This window comes from Accipiter gentilis, chromosome 16 (genome assembly GCF_929443795.1).
Source record: "Accipiter gentilis chromosome 16, bAccGen1.1, whole genome shotgun sequence".
NCBI classification, from domain to species: Eukaryota; Metazoa; Chordata; class Aves; order Accipitriformes; family Accipitridae; genus Astur; species Astur gentilis.
The window spans coordinates 9,176,087-9,195,553 of NC_064895.1; positions in this window are offsets into that span (position 1 = coordinate 9,176,087).

The window sequence follows — 19,467 nt, forward strand, 5'->3', positions numbered from 1 at the left end:
TTTGAAGGGCAGCAAGCCTGTTGCCAGACTTCTGCAAATCTACCTGTCCCAGTGGTGTTTTGATCTGCAATATTCCACAACCCTTTCCTCACCAAATCTCTTAACTTCATCCTCCTTGCAGTATCTGTTATGTCAGGTATGTAGTATCTGACAGCAGCTGAAGAACAACATTTACAGATAGCAGATCAGACAGAAGATGCAGTACCTTGACAACCAGTCTTTTTCAAAGGCTGGAGGGAAGAGAAAGAGCCATAGGAAATATCCAGATAAAGCAATAGAACACGGGAGATTTTGATGGAAAAGGAAAAGACAGCAAAATATCTGCTGAAATATCTTTCTCTGTGAAATTAATTGCAACTCTTGCACCTTCCAGTTAAAAAGTTGCAACCATCCTTGTTCTATGTCAGTCACTGATTGATAGTCAGCTGTGCTGCTCCAATTTGATATGCAACTATTTCTCCACATACTGGGTAATTTATGTGGAAAAAAACCCAAACCATTTTCTGTCATAGTTTCAGTGCAGAAATGTGAGTTTTAAATGTGCTTTCAGTGATCCAAGGAACTTGTTACACCATACTTGTCATAAGTAGTCATGTTTACTGACTATACTTAGGAAAAAATGTATGCTGTGTAGAGCAAACACTCTAAAAATCAATACTTCTCTTTTTCTAGTCTTTCATCAACTCACCAACATGCATTAAATGTTATAGACCATTTCATGTTAGTGTAAGGTCATGCAGTACATAATTGGAAAAGGTGCCTGAAACTAATGACATAAAGGACTGTTAAATAACTGGATTGTTTAAAAAACTGGTTCAACCAACATGCTTTTGATTGCAATCCTGATGGTTTTTGAGGTGTAGATGTGTTCTGATATTAATAACTTTTCAAAGAAGCGGTAAAATAGCATACAATATTTTTAGAATTTTTTTTTTTAAATCAAGAAAGAATTTCAGAGAATCTAATATAGCCCAGACAACTGGAATGAGTAATCTTATTTTTTTGTGCTCATAATGGGAACAAAACAACTGTTTTTCTCAGACTCCTGGGGTTTTATCTTCACATGGATATTTCAGGTTGAGAAGCTAGACAACAAATACACTGTATAGTAGCTACACTGTTGTGGACTTGCATTCATTTATTTGAACTCTGGAAGTCTAAAAGTTTGTTGTCTGAGCCTAGTGAGTAACCTTACACTCTTCATGCATTTGAGAACAAAAAATAAGCATCTCCAAAAGGCACTTCATCTCACCTCCTTTTGTAGACCTACCTTAGGATGAAATGGAGAGAGATTTTATAAAAACAGCTTGAATCTCCCAAGAAACTTTACTGATGATCTGTGGCAGGTGTGTGGCACAAAAGGATTTTTAGTATTCATTGTGGGAGGCCTGCACCAGGCTAGTTTGGAGTAGCTAATGTACTGTCCCTGAATCCACTGCATAGTAGCTTCCCTAATTCTGAGTTAAGAAGTTAATTCACTGCCAAACGTTGGTTCAAGTGACATATAGGATTAAGTTGAAAGGCATTTAAGGTAAGCAACTTGCCATTACCCCTGCAGAATACTTGCAAAATAAAGACATGAGCCATTTGAGGAGGTATCAAAAATTTGAAAAATAGCAATCTCACAGTGATTATTTATAAAATCACATTTATTTGTTCTAAAATTGAAACTGAAAAAAAGGCTTTCTATATTCATTCCACCCTCACCAGATTGAAAATAATCAGGTGTTAATTTGGATGTGAGAAATGTTTCCAGTTCTGTTTCAGAAAGTATTATTAAAACTTGATGGGAGCTAATGGCAAGCACAGGCAGCAAGTATTAATAACCCCGGAGACCTAGCATAATCAAGTCATAATAGCTGCTTCCAAAGGGATGTTTTTGTCTTGTCTGCAGGGTTCAATTTTCTATCATAGACAGGAGGAGAGAGGAGGCATCATGAGCAATAGAAGGAGAGATCAGTCTCCCAGGCATGACAGTTGTGTCTGCTCGTACCTTCAAGTGTTGCTCCTTCCCCCATTTCTGGTGACACATGTCAGATGAATTGATGACAAGTACTAGGTTTGCAGTAACAAGGATACACAATTTTTTTTAAGAACTGTGTTTGCTCTAATGCAGATATGTGTGCGCAGCGTGACCCTGGCATGGAGTTGAGTGAAGATAATCATGCAAGGGATGAATTCACACTGCAGATAGAAACGTTAATGGATTTAGTAATCTTGGCCAGTAGTCTGAAAACACTAACTGGTAAAAAAAAGCTTTTCAAGTGCAAGTTCTTTTTCATGTACAAGTACAAAAGCAGTCAGACATTTGTAACTTTCTAAGTTGCCCTGAGGATTCGGACCACCTATTGAGAAATCTGTCACTTCGCGAGTGTGTAAGAGTAGGAACAAGAAATTGCTCTATCAGGCTGGATCCAAGAGACTTCTTATCACTTAGAAGGATGAATATTCTTGATGCTTCCTGAGGCTTATGTTCATATTTGCATCAGGATTTGCTATCTCCTGTACAGAAGAGTCCCCAGTTTTGAAGTCTGGATCACATGTGACTTACGGGGTACACACTGAGACCATATATGAGCATGTTATTATAGAAGACAGATGAAAAAACATCCTGGATTTTACTTAGATGGGAAGTTTTTGCATACTTTCACATTGTGAACCTACATAACTCAGAGTACTCAAAGACTCGGCCTTAGTGGTACCTGTAAGAATATATACCATCCCTCATCCTCTGTGTGTGGATTACCTGTATTCCTGTTTCTTCCAGTTTCAGAGCCTCTGGGAATTGCTTTAATTCCAAGGGAGAAGAGTAGGAAAATAGAGAATTGCATGGCAACATATGAAGAAGTCCAGTTAGTAGCACAAACTTTTCACTGAGTGTTTTGAGTGTTTTGGTCATTGAACTATGTGGTTTATAAGGGAATACAGGCACAGCTAATCTCATGATACAAAGAAACTCAAACACAACCCTAAGGGAAATTCTGAGTTGTGAAACAGGCCTTAATTAGGAGATGATGGCAGAGGGAATGTTGCTTGGTAGGTAGAAATGGGCACCTTGAGGTAAGGTGAGACATTTTTCCTGGTGGATTGTTGTAATGCCACTTGCAAAGCCATGATCCTGAACTTGAACTTTGGGAATAGAGTAATTTGATTTGTCTAGTTTCAAAGTGCGCTTTAAGGGTCGTATCCCCCCCGTCCCCTGTCCCTCCTCCATTTTTGGTTTGGTTTTTTTTTTAAGGAAATTTCTCTTTTAGAATGTCCATTTCCAGAGGGGGGAAGTAGCTCCACTCACATGGTATGTTAGCCTCTTTCTAAGAATAATTCCTGAGAGAGCGGGGGGGGGTGGAGGTCCCTTAAAAGGAACAGGAAGAGAGGATGTTAATGTGGCAGAGTAGTAATTTACGTAGATTAATCCTGAGTTAACAGTGTTCAGAACTCACCTGTTGGCTATTGCAATCTGCTGCAATACCTGACAGGTTGGGAGCTGGACTCATGTTTCCTAAACTCTTTCTCAGTTGAGACAAGGAGACAATCCATGCCAAACCAGTCTGATAATAGTATTATCAGTTTCTCTCATGTGAGGCACCTTCAGGTGTATCAAAGAAGTCTGGTAAACTGAGGGTGTAAAGAAAAGCTGTAAAACTGGTATGACATTCTCCTTTCAACAGCAGACTGAAAAACTTGTAAGAATGGAAGCTCCTTGCTGGGGGCAAGGTGGTATTACACAAGGGGTAGCAGGGGAGTTAGTATGAATGTAGGGCACAGGCACTCAGATGGTTAGACAAATATTCATAGATGAAGGAGATATATAGAAAAATAAAAGAAAAAAGTGATCTAATATTTCAATCCCTGACCAAGTTTCTGTATTGTCCTTTACCTATACATCTAAGCCAACATCTAGGACTAGATCTGCCAAGTGGAATTTTTTCATTCCCAGCTTCTATTTTTCAATCTGGGGCTTGAAACATACCTTAAGATATTACCTTCTCCTCAGATCTTACTTAAAGTTGAGTAGGTTTATTTTCAACAGGCTTGAGAGGTTCAATGCTGTTGGAAGACTTTTTTTTCTTTAAGTAGCAAACCTGACATTTGTATCTTCAATCAAGATGCAAAGCACTGAAAAAATCATGCATTTCAACCCATTATGGAGTGCTGAACAGTCTGATATCTGAACCATAATTGTTTGCTCTAGAAAACATAAAATCTATCGGTGTCAATGATCAAATTAAAAAAAGAGGGGGTCATGTTCTGTGGCAATGCATTTTTTTGACATTGTTTAGGGTGCTGACATGCAGGATGGTGTGGTGGGAAAGCAATGTGGCTTCGAATAAGATGTGCCCCATTCAAGAAGTTATGCCACTTTGCCCGGCAGTCTCCCACTATGTGCTTTATTTTTTTTCTTTTTTTTCCCCTCTGACAAACCACAGATATGAAGTAACTCTCATTGGTATTAATTGTTGGTGCTTTTGTAACTTTCTAGCTGGCAAATGCTTCATTATCAGCTCAGTAGCATTGTGAATCAGCAGGATGCCAGTCATTACTGCATAGTGTAAAGGGAGACCTGCTGTTAGACTGAAATCTCATAGAATCCTATTAACATGCAGGCTGCTCTGCTGTGTACAAGTGGAAGCCTCTGATCAGTGGTATCAGAAATGTATGTTCTCCTTTCAGTGCCATTGGAGACATTTAGAAACATACTAGATTGTGCTAAACAGCATTTACCATGGACAGAAGAAGGAGTCGAGTGCTATATCTTTTGGGGGATTGCAATGAGTATGTTTTTACAAGTGCTAACTGCTCTATGCTCTCTTTTCCCTTCTTCCACGTTGGTCTTATTTATTATTTCTTTTATTATTGTTAATATTTTAACTTGCTATTTAGATCAAATAGTCTTATACCTTAAAGTTCTCTCATAGAGAATTTATACCTTTTCGCATAATTTGTAGATACCTGTGAGCTGTTGCTTCAGTAGGTATCGTTCTTATGATTGTATCTAGCATATGCATTACATAGCACATGATATGGCCACTCTTTCCCACCAGACTCTCAAAACTTATAGAGAAGCAAAGCATGTATCTTTTGCCCATCAGACAGAGAATTCCCTTCATGTATTTGACAAGGAGGGAGTATATCAAGCCCCCATTTCCACTGGGACGTGTAATGACTTGTAACTGCTTCTGGAGGTGCCCTGTGGTGGAATATCTGAAAAGCACTCCTTAAGCAGAGAATGCCAAGAATTCCATGCGTGACCTGAGCCTGCATACTCACAGCAACATCTGCCATTGGCAGCAAATAGTGCTTTTTACTTACAGTTTTGATCTCAGTGGCCTCAGCCTACTCTTTATCAAAACATCCTTGCCTTTTTGTAATTTCTGCTGCAATGTGCACAAAATAAGTAAATAATATTGCTGAGATACTGAACACGATAACCAGTCCACCTCTTGGTGAGGGGTATCTCAAGTTGTCTCTCTGAACTTATTGCAAAAAATTACAAAATCACTTTGAAGCACCTATTTTTTCCGTCCCTTTACAATGCCTTCAGAAGAGGCATGAGTTGTTTTTAGTTGTGTAGCTCATCTTTATAAAACTGCTATGCCAACGCATCCCTCTAACATCTGGGACTTTTGAGAGTAATGTGAGGCTTGAAAGGAGAGTGGCTGAGTGCTGCTGTGCTTGTACAGACTGTAAAAGCAGGTGTTAGAGGTGCAGCCTGTCCAGCAGTTGTCTTTTGTTCCCATGCTGTCCCTCCCCTTGGGGAAGGCTAGCTAGCGAAGGGAGTACAGGAGCTGGCTGTGACTCCTTTGCCCCCAGTTTTGGATTGGTGGTGAAAGCCTCTTGCCTGTGGAGTGACCATCTGCGACTCTTTGGAGTGGCTGAGCGTTGGCAGAGGTTTATCTCCCTATCTTGTCTGTGAAGGCATGGTTAGCCCAGAGTAGGCTTTCTATGTGCTTGCAGCAGGGTGGGCTGTCTGTGTTGCTCCATGGCCAAGTGCGAAGTCCTTGGTGGGTGTGTGAATATGTGTGTATGCAGGAGTGTGAGGGGGGGGAGGAAGGTGGTGCTTGTGCTGGGCATTGTGTGTCCTGTAAATGCATGTGTCAATATAAAAATCTCTCCCTAATGCTCCTGCGTACATAAGGGAAGCAAGAAAACTTCTCCAAGAGCATTCTCTGAGGTGATAATAAGGCCAATAGGCAGCTCTGCCAGTCATCCTCTCCTGAGATAGCAAGCCACCTCTGGCTGCAGTTATAAATTCTGGGTTGTCAGGGTGCTTGCAGATAAATGAGTCAACAGTTGACCTCTGGTTGATTAGTAGAAGGCGTTCTTGCTATTCTTGGTGGCAGATAAAGAGTCTTCTGATAGTGTCCTTTCTCCTTATGCCCTGCTACTGTCCTGTCTCTCTGCAGTGTGTAGAAAGATAGGGGACTCTGCATGTGTGTTGTGACAGGTCTTCCGAAGTGCTCACTGCCTGCACAGCTCACTGATTGCCACTGATACCTTCCCTGCCACTCCTCTTTGGTATGTGTGCTCCATGTGCAGTTCTGTACAGTGGAAAACTGTTCCTTCTTCACTGAAATGTAGCTTGGCCTTTGTGGACAGAAGGCTGGAGCAAGCAACTTACAATATAGGGCATAGTTGTACACTGTAAATTGGCCAGATACACAACAGACAGCCATTACCAAACTGCGTTACTGTCCTGGTTTCAGCTGGGATAGAGTTAACTGTCTTCCTAGTAGCTGGTACAGTGCTGTGTTTTGAGTTCAGTATGAGAAGAATGTTGATAACACTGATGTTTTCAGTTGTTGCTCAGTAGTGTTTAGACTATAGTCAAGGATTTTTCAGCTTCTCGTCCCCAGCCAGGGCACAAGAAGTTGGCACAGGACACAGCCAGGGCACCTGACCCAAACTGGCCAACGGCGTATTCCATACCATGGGATGTCCCATCCAGTATAGGAACTGGTGGGAGTGGGGGCAGGGAATCACCGCTCAGGGACTAACCGGGTGTCGGTCGGTGGGTGGTGAGCAATTGCACTGCGCATCATTTGTACATTCCAATCCTTTTATTACTACTGTTGTCGTTTTATTAGTGTTATCATTATTGTTATTAGTTTCTTCTTTTCTGTTCTATTAAACCGTTCTGATCTCAACCCATGAGTTTTACTTCTTTTTTCCTGATTTTCTCCCCCATCCCACTGGGTGGGGGGGAGTGAGTGAGCGGCTGCGTGGTGCTTAGTTGCTGGCTGGGGTTAAACCATGACAGTTATACATCTTTTTTTCCTTTCTACCTACAGTGACCACTGTTATTTCATCACTGATTGGGCATTTCAATGACATGCTCTCTTACCAGAGCTGAGCAGCAGTACAGTTTCAATCGTGTGGGTGACAGAGGTCTGTTGGCATCTCGATAATGGAATTGAGATGCCTCTACTTGCCTGGTGGCATACTAGAGTATGACCTTTAAAAGCTGAATGGAGTGGGTTTTGTAGGCTTTGTTTAGTAAACATCACCTAGAAGTGGTCTGTGGAATATTTCTATCTACGGGCTTAAAGACAGGAGAAGTTGAGAAAGCATTGAGAAGGTGCAGAAGAAATAAAGACCTCAGGGTAATGTAGGAGGCTAAATAGAAATAGTTGTATAGTTGAGCAGCCCATTAAATACAGTTGTGCCATTGCTGGTAACACAATATAGGCTTTCTATTGACTCTGGAAAGCTTCTGGACTATGACTTACCAAGTTTATTTTGTGTGGACTCTTCCGCCCTATCTAGAGTTTTGTTTTCGCTTGTTTAGCTAAAACAACAATAGTTTAACAACCAGGTATCTTGTTTAGCTTTAGCTAGCATTAAGTGCTTGTGCAGTGGTATAATAATTTTGATGTCCTTCTGCAAATAACAAGTAGCGATACCAAGCAGTTCTGTGTACAGTGAACTATGACCCTACACTAATAATGTGGTGAATTGCAGCACAAGTGAAGGATGACAGCAAAGGCCTTGAAAGCTCAAGAACAGGATGATACCAGAGGCTATAAGCAAATCACCAGTGGTCAGTTATTGGTCATTACAGTAATGCAACCTTGGGAGCTCAGTAAAACCATCTTTAAGGATAACAGAACAAATCCCAAATACTCAACATATGTAAAAGTATATATAGTACATTTAGAAAAGATCTTGAATTATGGACCATGGAAAAAAGAACAAAGTGTAGTGCATGTTAACATAAAAAAGTAACAGTCAAACAGATTCTGAAGTGAGAAGAAAAGAAACCCCACCATCAATATCAATATCCTCCTCTGCTGATTCACCTCCTCTTCTTCATGAGGAGGACTGGTGCAGTAAATAGTTAATATAACAGGAGAGGTAGTAGGAGTGTGTATGTATGTGTGTGTGGCAATTTAAACTGTATCATTTTGAGAGTTTTTCAGTGGAATTTTCTTTTGTGTTCTTCCTTGCTTTTTCTATAATGGTAATATGTGAATTAGTAATAATTATTTGATTAGAATGTTGAGATTATAATTAGACTAACAATAAATTATTGGTTTCACATAAAAAGTGTTTCTGTAGCCCACATAAACTGCACATGGTGTGGTGTAATAGGGCACAGGTTAGAATCACTTCTAACTATGTCCAGAAAAGTGGTCCTTCATATCATTGCTCCTGAGTATTACTGAGGTTAAAGATGAGGAGGCAGAATGATTTGGGCAGTTGAAGTGACAAGGAAAGGCTGGGTAAGGGGGACAGGAAGATGTCACAGGGATCTGCTTTGGAGTTACAAGTAAGAAGAGTAAGTGTTTTAAAATACATAGTTAAGCAGAGTAAACATTATAGCAAGAAATGAAGCTCCATCTAATGTTCTATATTCCATGCTATTTTATGATCTATTCTATTATAGTATTATCTATACCTATTATCTATCTCCAGGAAGTGTTATCTGTTACTAGACAGAGGTCGACAAATTGCCAGTTTTATTGGTGAGAAGGTGGAAATGCTCAATGATATTTCTAACCTATGGTTGGAAAATGACTGGCTTGATTTATTTAAATCATAATGATAAAAGACATCTTATTCTAAGAATAACTTAGAAATACGTGAAAGAACCTCTGCTAAAAGTACATATTTTAAAATCATCTGGCCAAGTTTAATTTACATACAGGAGTTTTAAAAGAACAGATTGAATGGTTCTTCCAATAAATATGGAAACTGTTATGAAATTCAAGAGTTCTAGAACAAAACTAGAATGCCATATTTTAAAAATGTTAAACAAGAGGACCTAGGATTTTGGCCCCTGATACTGATCAGGGGCAAAATGAGGTCCTAACTGATGCAAGATGTTAAAGTACTTAATGAAGTTAATGCTAATCAACATATGTCAAGTTGACAAAAGACTTTTTCAAACTACCAGTTTGAAACAGTAAGTTTAGATATGATAGAAATCACAGTGTTAATACATTTTTGTAAAAGATTTAATTTTACACAAGCTTAATTAATGGAGTAGTAGAAGCCTGGTCCCAGTAGCCCGATTTAGTGCTCCTGAAGTAAATGTATGCAGTCTCAATACACCAGTAATACAATTCAAGCAACTCAGGCAGCACCTGGAGCTCCAGGGGCCTTCTGACAGAAAAATAGGCCAGCCAGGAGGTGAGCAAGTGATACGAAAGAGATGTATAACCTTAGATGAAGGAATTCCGTCTCTGTTTTAGTAAACTAAGCAGTACAAGCGATGGACACTGGGTTGTAATCATCTATACTATTAAATTGACACCAGGGAGTTCTTAGAGACTACAGTATAGCTGTACGCATTCCCCAGCAGTGGAAATGCATCGTATTGATGGTTATTTCTAAGAACAATCATAATGAATATACCTTTTGGCACCTGTAACATTAAAAGATTTACCTCATGTAGAATATTGTGTTGCCAAGATCTCAAAAGAAGCTTCATTGTTAAATAGCTACTCAGATTCATACTGCTGAGTGAGTAGTCTCAGGGCTGGAGGTCATTGGTTAGCTCTGCTGTTCCTACCTCTTCCCCAGCCACTGCTACTGTGATGCAGAAACAACAGCACGCCAGTATAAATTTATTAAACAGTCTTCCATGTATAGAGTTCCTTACAGTAGCAAAACTGGGGAGTTGCCCCTTAGAAAATTTTCTGCAAGTTGACATTCTGCCAGCAGTTGTCTTTTACCATGCTAAAGTCAAGCATCATAGTTTTTAACCTTCCTTCTGAACTGCTTGCTGCTTCTCATTACGCTAAGTAATTGTGGTCAGTCAGTGTGGCATGCATGATAGATGCACCTGTATGAGCCCTTGTGTTGAAATCGTGCTCTGTGTCACACTCCTGTTATGAATCCAGAAATGCTTCTCTAGTGCTTCTCTGGCCAAGTTGCATTCATGAGGAGCTTTTCTCATATGGGTTGCTACTTCTGCTTTAAATGAGATTGTAGGATGCTGTGTGGCTGGCCACGTGCTTATCATGCGCAGTTGAGAAGAAATAGCTAGACAAGAACTCAGCTGGGAAAAACAAGCCATTTTAATAAAGAGTTAACAGCCAGCACTGACTTCCAGAATGATGTATTTTACCTTTGGGTCTTGTTTTTTTCTCTGACTTAGCACGCATTAGAAAGTTTGATGAGTGAATGCAAGGGGTGCACAATAGACGTTTGAAGAGAATCAACTTTACCATACAGTAGCATGTTTAATAGAAATTGATGATCTGATTCTGGAGCAGGACCTGGATGTCTTAATATATATATAGGAAGTTTATGAAGAAGATAGTGGTCCAAGCCTACATGATTGGCTGGTGGGTATAAAATGGTGTGTTTAAGGCAATTCCTTCTTTTGCAACTGCATTAACTATTGAAGATAAGCTTTGCTATTGTGTGTAGGTGAAGAGATCAGAATAATTATTTACTGTGTCTTCTGGAAAATTGTGTGCTCAAATCCAATTCTGTCATTGTCAGCTCTAGTTTTCAGGCTGAACATTCAAGAAACAATGTCCTCTAATACAGTATTGTAAGCATCTTGTTCAGTATCAAAGTACTATTTGGGATATAGCTGACAAGGAGTCCAGGAGTGCCTTTCTGTTACATCTGGAGCCTCCTTTGATTAGCTTGGCTTCCTGGAAATCACAGTCTGATATCCAGATTGATGTCTGATGTGGATGGGAAGATGCTTGATATTTGTTACTCTAGCAGAGACAGTTAACATCTGCCATGAATAAATCCAGAGCATTTGTTGTTTTGCTGCTGCTGCTGCTTTTGTCTCCTGTTGGCATTATCGGAGATAGCCAATTATAATATCAACAGTTTCAGTGTTACTTGTATCATCTACTGACTGTTACATGGCAGCAGGTTGCTGCTGAAAAGAAAGTTGCAGCATCTCCTTCATGATCAGATTGACAGTGGGAATGGTGTCACCATTCAGTGTCTTCCTGTGCTTTTCACTTATGCTAAGATCAGTGGCATCATGCAGTGATATGAGCTACATCTTATACCAGAAGCTGCTGTGTGGTGCACTAATTTGCTCTCAGTGGAAATTGTTCAAGGAATATATTCCCTGTGGCATTTTCATGGTCACTGTATACCAGTGCACAGTCATCATGATTTAGATGTCAGTTACAGTCCTTCAAGGTACATGATGTTGCATTTGGCTGTATAAAAAGCACTTACCAAGCACTCTTGATTGCACTGTATTGCTGAAATGTCCACGTCATTATTTACCTCTCTAGCAATTTTTGTGTCACCTGCCAATTTTTCTAGCAATGATTTTATATTTTGCTCAGATCACTTATTAAAACATTAAACAGGACTGATCAAGAAGAGATACCTGTGAGATGTTCAGTAAAGGGCAAAAACCCGTTCAGTGACAGAATAAACAGAAATGCATATTTATGTGTATTTCACGAGCCATTGGACCAGCTTTTAATCTTTTAAATATTGGCCATATTCACTTTATAATATTAGGATCATAGAATCACAGAATGGTTTGGATTGAAAGGGATCTTAAAGTTCATCTAGTTCCAACCCCCTGCCATGGGCAGGGACACCTTCCACTAGACCAGGTTGCTCCAAGCCCCATCCAACCTGGCCTTGGACACTGCCAGGGAGGGACATCTACAACTTCTCTGGGTAACCTGTTCTGGTGTCTCACCACACTCACAGGGAAGAACTTCTTCCTAATATCTAATCTAAATATTCCCTCCTTCAGTTTAAAGCCATTACCCCTTGTCCTGTCACTACACTCCCTGATAAAGAGTCCCTCCCCATCTTTCCTGTAGGCCCCCTTTAGGTACTGGAAGGCTGCTATAAGGTCTCCCCGGAGCCTTCTCTTCTCCAGGCTAAGCAACCCCAACTCTCTCAGCCTGTCCTCATACTAGAGGTGCTCCAGCCCTCTGATCATCTTCATGGCCCTCACTCTGGACCCACTTGAGCAGGTCCATGTCTTTCTTATGCTGTGGGCCCCAGAGATGAACACAGAACTACAGATGGGGTCTCACGAGAGCAGAGTAGAGGGGGAGAATCACCTCCCTCGACCTGCTAGTCACACTTCTTTTGATGCAGCGCAGGATGCGATTGGCTTTCTGGGCTGCAAGCACATATTGCTAGCTCATATTCAGTTTTTCATCAACCAACACCCCCAAGTCCTTCTCTGCAGGTCTGCTTTCAATCCACTCATCGCCCAGCCTGTATTTGTGCTTGGGATTGCCCTGACCCATGTGCAGGACCTTGCACTTGGCCTTGTTGAACTTCGTGAGGTTCACTCAGGCCCACCTCTCACGCCTGTCAAGGTTCCTCTGGATGGCATCCCTTCCCTCCAGCATGTCGACCGTACCACACAGCTTGATGTCTGCAAACTTGCTGAGGGCGCACTCAATGCCACTGTCCATGTCACCGGCAAAGATGTTAAATAATACTGGTCCCAATACAGACCCCTGAGGGACACTACTCATCACTGGTCTCCACTCGGACATTGAGCCATTGACCACAACTCTTTGAGTGTGACCATCCAGCCAATTGCTTATGAACTGAGTGGTCCATCCATCAAATCCATGTCTCTCCAATTTAGAGACAAGGATGCTGTGCAGGACAGCATATTGTGTGGGAGTAGGTCAGTTGCATTACAGAAAATTATTTTTTACAAGTCTTAAACCCCAAATACTGCTCAGTGGGAGGTAGGATTTGGGTCTGAGCAAGTACTTACAATAGAATATAGGAGCCTTCAAGCTTCGGGAAGGAAAATGGTCCCACTTGCTAAACTAGGGGTGCAGGCAGAGCCTGTTAATTTTAACTTAACCTTCATAGAAATTTAGAGAGAATTAAAGTTTCTTTCAGATGAAAGTAACTGCATTCTTGAAAAGAGTTTCAAGCACTGTGTTGCCTAATTTGAAGAAAAGTTAAATTGTTTTCTTCTGTTGATTCTAATTGCACAAGGTTACTGTATTACTTTGATTTGATAGAAGATTGTAATTGCCAAGCTGTAGCACTGGGGCTTTTCCTGAGTGGGTTGCCAGGAGGTATGACTAGCTGACACACATATCCTTTGGGGATATCAAAAATCAGAAACTTATCTTGTGTTTAAGGAAACATGTTTAAGTATTTACTTGGTAAGGAACGTTATTGTACCTGACAGTATTTAAAAACAAAAAATGTTACCAAAACTAAGATATAAAGACTAAATTAAATGCCTTATAGCTATCAAGTAAGTAAGGTTTGTTATTAGACTGGAGTTACATTACTAAGTTTATGGAAGAAAAATCAGCTAAATTGAATGAAGTTTTCAAAAGTTAAGAGATGCATTTCAGTTACAAAGCCTAATGGAATGGTTTTTTTAAAGTTGATCAAATGCTAAATGTTGAATGAGTAAGTGTCATCATAATAAATCTCAATTCTTCTGCATTGCATTCTTCACTTCCAATGAAGTGTCACTAATTCTTTAGAGGATGGACGATGTTTTTGAGACTTCAATGAGGAGATCTGTTGAAAGATATTACAAACCTGGTCACCATGAAGGGCTTTTGAAGATGTGCTTGTAGGACTTTGTGCAACTCATGCCGTCACTGGGGAGATCTTGTGGTAAATGTAAGAATTGTATGTGGGTGCAGATGAAGGATGACTCAGGATATTGGTAGAGAGCCAAAGCTCTTTGGATGGTTGAATGGAACTGGCTTTTGTTATGTGGTACCTATTCAGAGATCCTGTTCTCTACTTTGAAGTAATACAGATGGATCACAAGTAGGGAGGAAGACTCCTGAGAACAGCAGTCAGATTTCACACTAAATGGAGTCTACATGCTGCCAGCCTTCCAGCAAGTACTGATGCCATGTTCTCTGAGTGGTAGAGAGGGGTTGAAGTACTCCTTAATCAATTCCTGAAGCCAGTGTCTTCTGCAGAAAACAGTACAATCTCAATAAAATAAGAGAGAATCTAATCTTGACCATGCCTAGCTATCTTCTTTCAGATGTTTTTCAATGTTCCTAAGGTCTTTTGGTTGTGGTGTTATCCCCGTCAAGAGTAAAGTGGCAAAACCTCAGCACAGTATCACTTGCACCTCATAGCCTGACTCATCTCCCAACACAGAAGTGAGTGACATATAAAAGTAGAGCCTTTGTTAGGACTATGGGCAAAAGAACTTGAACATCTCCGTCAACCTCTAAGGAGGCATACATCATATAAGCCCAAAAGCTGGAGCTTTGGAGGAGGCTAGAAACAAGGACCCTGTTGGCTATGCTATAGTATTCTTTACAGTGGATAGGAAGAAGTAGGAGGGCTGATACCCCCTGTAGCTTTACTCAGTCTTCTCTCCCAAACATGGGTGGTGGTGGTAGGCAGCCAAACAGAAGGGCGAGATGCTGTGGCAGGTGTGGTAGCAGTGGTAGCATCTCTGGCTCCTTTCTCTTCAGCAAACAGGCACATAGAAGCATCCCTAATGAACACTACAGCTGTGTTCCCTGCTATCAGGACCTGACTTTTGAACTGAGGGAAACAAGAACTTAGAGACAACAGAAATTTAATCCAAGCAGTATTCATATATGCTATATTAGCAGCTGTTAGATGGCAATCTCTGTTCTTTGCTTTGAACATAAAACTCATTTCATATAATTGTAAAAGTTGTCTCATAACTTTACCCATTATGTTAATTTTCTGTGCATGAGTTTGAGTGCTGATTGCCAGTCATGATATTCAACTTAAAAAAAAAAAAATAAAAAGCCTTAAAATTTAAATAGACTTACTTGAAGTCCTTCCCTTCAACGTTCCTGGATAATTCAAGTGTGCAGCTTATATTTAAGCCATGCAAGTAGATCTTGCCTTGGAACAAGTTTTTGTCAGCTAGCCTCAGTTTGTAAAAGTTCTGATTACATTACCAGTGGAGGAAGAAAGCCCCACGAGCCCAACACATTTTCTATATCTCCAATGCTACTGAAACTCCAAAAAGAATTAACGTTAAGTATGTGTGATCACTTGTTCAAAACCTGCTATGCTTTTTGGCAAGGCAAATATATTGATGTCTGTAACTAGCTTTACTGTAAAAAATGACAACTAGAGAAGCAAAAGACAAAGAATATTCATTATTCAGCAAAAATAAAATTAAATTCAGGGTTGTAATCAGTTTCATGTTTCTTCTAATCTAAACACAGAAAGATACTTGTTAATGCTTTTTTTCTGATAGTTACATTACTTCTATTATGGCACTGGTATGTAGATCAAACAGCTGAACTAGAGAAACGTCTTTTAGGACAGAAAATGTTATTTTAAAATTGCCTCTATATGAAATTATTTTAATGTTGATAAGCAGCACATTTCATAAATGTATGTATACTGTGCACAGTGTTTTCCTAGTATGGTTTAGTTCCTTAAATAAAGCAAATTTGTAATCATGTAAAAAAACAGATTTGAAAAGTCAACTTTTCCATGAATATGTGGCATTGTTAATCTTAATTATAACAAAGATCAACCCTTCTTGATCTGAGGATTGATTGTACAGTAAACCAAATTTCTCCATCATTATTAATCTTGCTGCTTGATTGAGCCTGATTTTGTCCATTCCTCTGGTGATCTTTTTCTGTGCTTTTTGCTCTTTATTGAGGCCTTTCAATACTTAAAGGAGGCTTATAAAACAGATGGGGACAGACTTTTTAATAGGGCCTTTTTAATAGTAGCAATAGGACAAGGGGTAACAGTTTTAAACTAAAAGAGGGTAGATTCAGACTTGATATAAAGAAGAACTTTTTTTACAATGAGGGTGGTGAAACACTGGAACAGGTTGCTCAGAGAGGTGATAGATGCCCCATCCCTGGAAACATTTAAGGTCAGGTTGGATGCACTTCTGAGCAACCTGATCTAGTTGAAGATGTCTCTGCTCATTGCAGGGGAGTTGGACTAGATGACCTTTAAGGGTTCCTTCCAACCCAAACTATTCTGAGTCTATGATTCCCCTCCTTTTATTCTATTTTAACTTAATTGTCTTTTGTTAATATGGTCTATGCCATATCAGTCTTCTGAAATGCCTGTGAATACACTGTTTGCTTTCTGTTTTATATAGACTTTTCTCTTTGTGCTGTGCTTATTTTTCCTCTTCTAGGTTGGAATCTGTTGACACTTAAAAGAGCATAATTTTTTTTTCTTCCTTTTTTACCTAATCCTTTCCAGAATTACTTTTAGCAAGATCTGGCACAAATATAACACCCAAGAAATTATTCTGTATTTACATTTTATTTGTATGGAAGATGTGTTGATTTTTCTCTAGGCATCAGGTTACCATCCAGTTTTCTGTATGTTTGTACATAAGTCATCAGGGAAACAATAGCAAGTGAACTCACTATATGGTATGCATGTAAGTTATTAGATTTCTTGGTATTTGCCCAGTCTGATGATTCTTTTTCCATATAGCAAAGTAAAATTGCCTCTACCATTGCACACTGCAGATGCCTTCTCTACTTCCTTGGGACCAATTTTATTTTCTGTACATCTGTGGTTATGTTAAAAATGTGTTGCAACACAAAGTCTTCTACTTTCACCTAATGTGTTTAGAATAAGTCACCATCACTTTTATGGCCCTCATATTCAGGGTCAATTCCTATGAATGTCACATATGCAAAGCTATTCTTTTTTTTTTTTTTTTTTTTTTTTTTATAGTATCAGTCTGAATGCCAAACACTCCAGTTACATCTGGAGAAATTGCAAGTACTCCATCCTCCCGTGTTCTGCAAACAGATAGCGTACTTCTTGGCATCTGTCTTCTACCATGCTGGCTCATTCAGTTGAGAGCATAAAGTGCTATTGTGATATGGAAAGCCCCTTCATATAATTTTATCAGAAGCAGATTCAAGTATCAAAACATACAACAGGTTGAAAAATGCAAGGTATAAGGGCAAAACCCCTATAAAGACCAAAAAAAGCTTTTTACCCTGTTTTTATTTTTTCATGCCAAGCTACCTCAAGTGTAAAATTCTAATAAGTAAGTGAATAGCATATTCTACCCATATTATTCCCTTTGATCACTTGTTATCAGAAGAATGCTGCTACATACTTGGCTTTTTTTTTTTTTTTCTGTGTACTAGATTTTCCTATCTGAAAACTATATTAAATACATACATTCTGTGTGAGACTGAAATGAGTGTTTATGAAATAATGTTCACTTAAGCATCTGGTTTTGTGTAATTAGTGTCATTAAGCATTCCAAATTAGTATACTACTCTAGTGAAACTCTACTAAAAATATTTATTATGATTAGTCCCCTTGTTTAAGTTTTCAGTGTGAAAAAAACAAACTTCTTAAAGAAAGTGAAGCCTTTTCTGGGGGAAGAAGGAAGTGGCATCTGATTTATTTTATAGTTTGGAAATTAATTGTATTGCATTATCAAGTTATTTTAGCTTTGAATCTCTTTTACACAAGAAAGAAGGCAGGAGGACAGATAAAGATTTAGCAACAAACAATTGTCAAAAACTGTCAACTCATGTTGAAAATAACTACTTTGTTTTGAAGTTTGTGATTAATACTATGCCATATATCTTGTAGTGGGTCCCACAACAAGCCTCTCTTCCACTGACATTATCTCTTAATTATATCAGAACAAGAAGGAAGGTGGACTAACAGGCACATTTGAAGTGATTGAGTTCTTTTTCTTGAAAGTCTTATTCTAGATAAGTGAAAGCTATTAGTTTGTTTCAGGAATAACTATGTGTCAGGGACAGAAGAATTTGTAGCGGTCTGTCACTAATCCTTTGTCTCTGAATCAAGAAAAATATGTCACTAGAACCTGTGTAATGAACTGCTATAGGAAGGGGCACAGTCATAGGAAGAGAGAATTGAATGTGAGGTTTCTGGTGCTAAATCTTGAACTAACCATATCTGTGTGGACATGCGATTTCCATGTTTCACCATGGCACGCCAGCAAATACTCCAGATCTGTGTCTGTGCACATGGTAGTAATTTCAGCAGTACTTAGGTCCCAGTGTTAATGTCCTGACATGTCCAAAATAACTGGGAGGTATGCCAATCACTACTGTCACCACAGCAAAGCCTAAGCAAGGCTAGTACAGTTGTTCACTACCTTAGATACTTTTTTCAGTTTGAAGATCATTTTGTTTTCACATGGAGACTTTTATATTGATATCTAATGACCAGACATATGTATTTTTTCCCCTTGACTATGTCCAGGAGAATCCCTGATGTGAGGAGTTCTTGCTGGGCTGATATTTTGCTATCCATGGGACAGCTTCCAGAAGAGCCCTGTGCACATTGGCCAGCACCTGAGGTTTAGCTGAATGCTCATTTAGTGATTATGAATGATGAGCTACTGTTAACCATTCACCACCTTCTCTTGAACGCCTGTAGGGAAGGTTTTGAGATGGAGCAGAAACCTAGACTGATGAACTAATAGTGTCGTTTATGCACTGGCATATGCTTTAGCAATGGATCTACCATTTCTCACTGGAGAAAAAAAGATGCAGTCCTCTAGACAGTGGCAAACTGAACTGGCAGCTAATAAAGCAACTGGTATATTTGCTGTAGGAGTCTCCAAAGCTGTGACTGATTTGGTGCACCTTGTCTGGGTAAAGGATGTTCCAATTATAATAGCTGAATTCCAGATACTGTGTTATCCAATTGAGCCAGAGCAGTTGATAGCATCCATTTGCCAAGTAATTGTCTACTGAGGAGCTTTCCAGAATATGCAAAACAGGAGATGACTTTTCCCCTGAGCTCCACCTGGCTGTTTCCTTGCCTGCAAGCTATTCCCTTCTTTGCTCTCCTTTGCATGAACATTCTCACTGGATGACTTGATACAACATTGAGCAATTGGCCATGGTCTTGAAAAGGGGAAAAACAAAAATAAAGAAAAAAGGTAAATAAGAAGCATCTGCAGAAAACATTTCACCACTGCGTTGCAGCAAGCCACCTCTGTCGTGGTTTAAGCCCAGCCAGCACCACAAAGCTGCTCGCTCACAGCCCCAACTCCCGTGCCCCTTCCCCCAGCCCCAG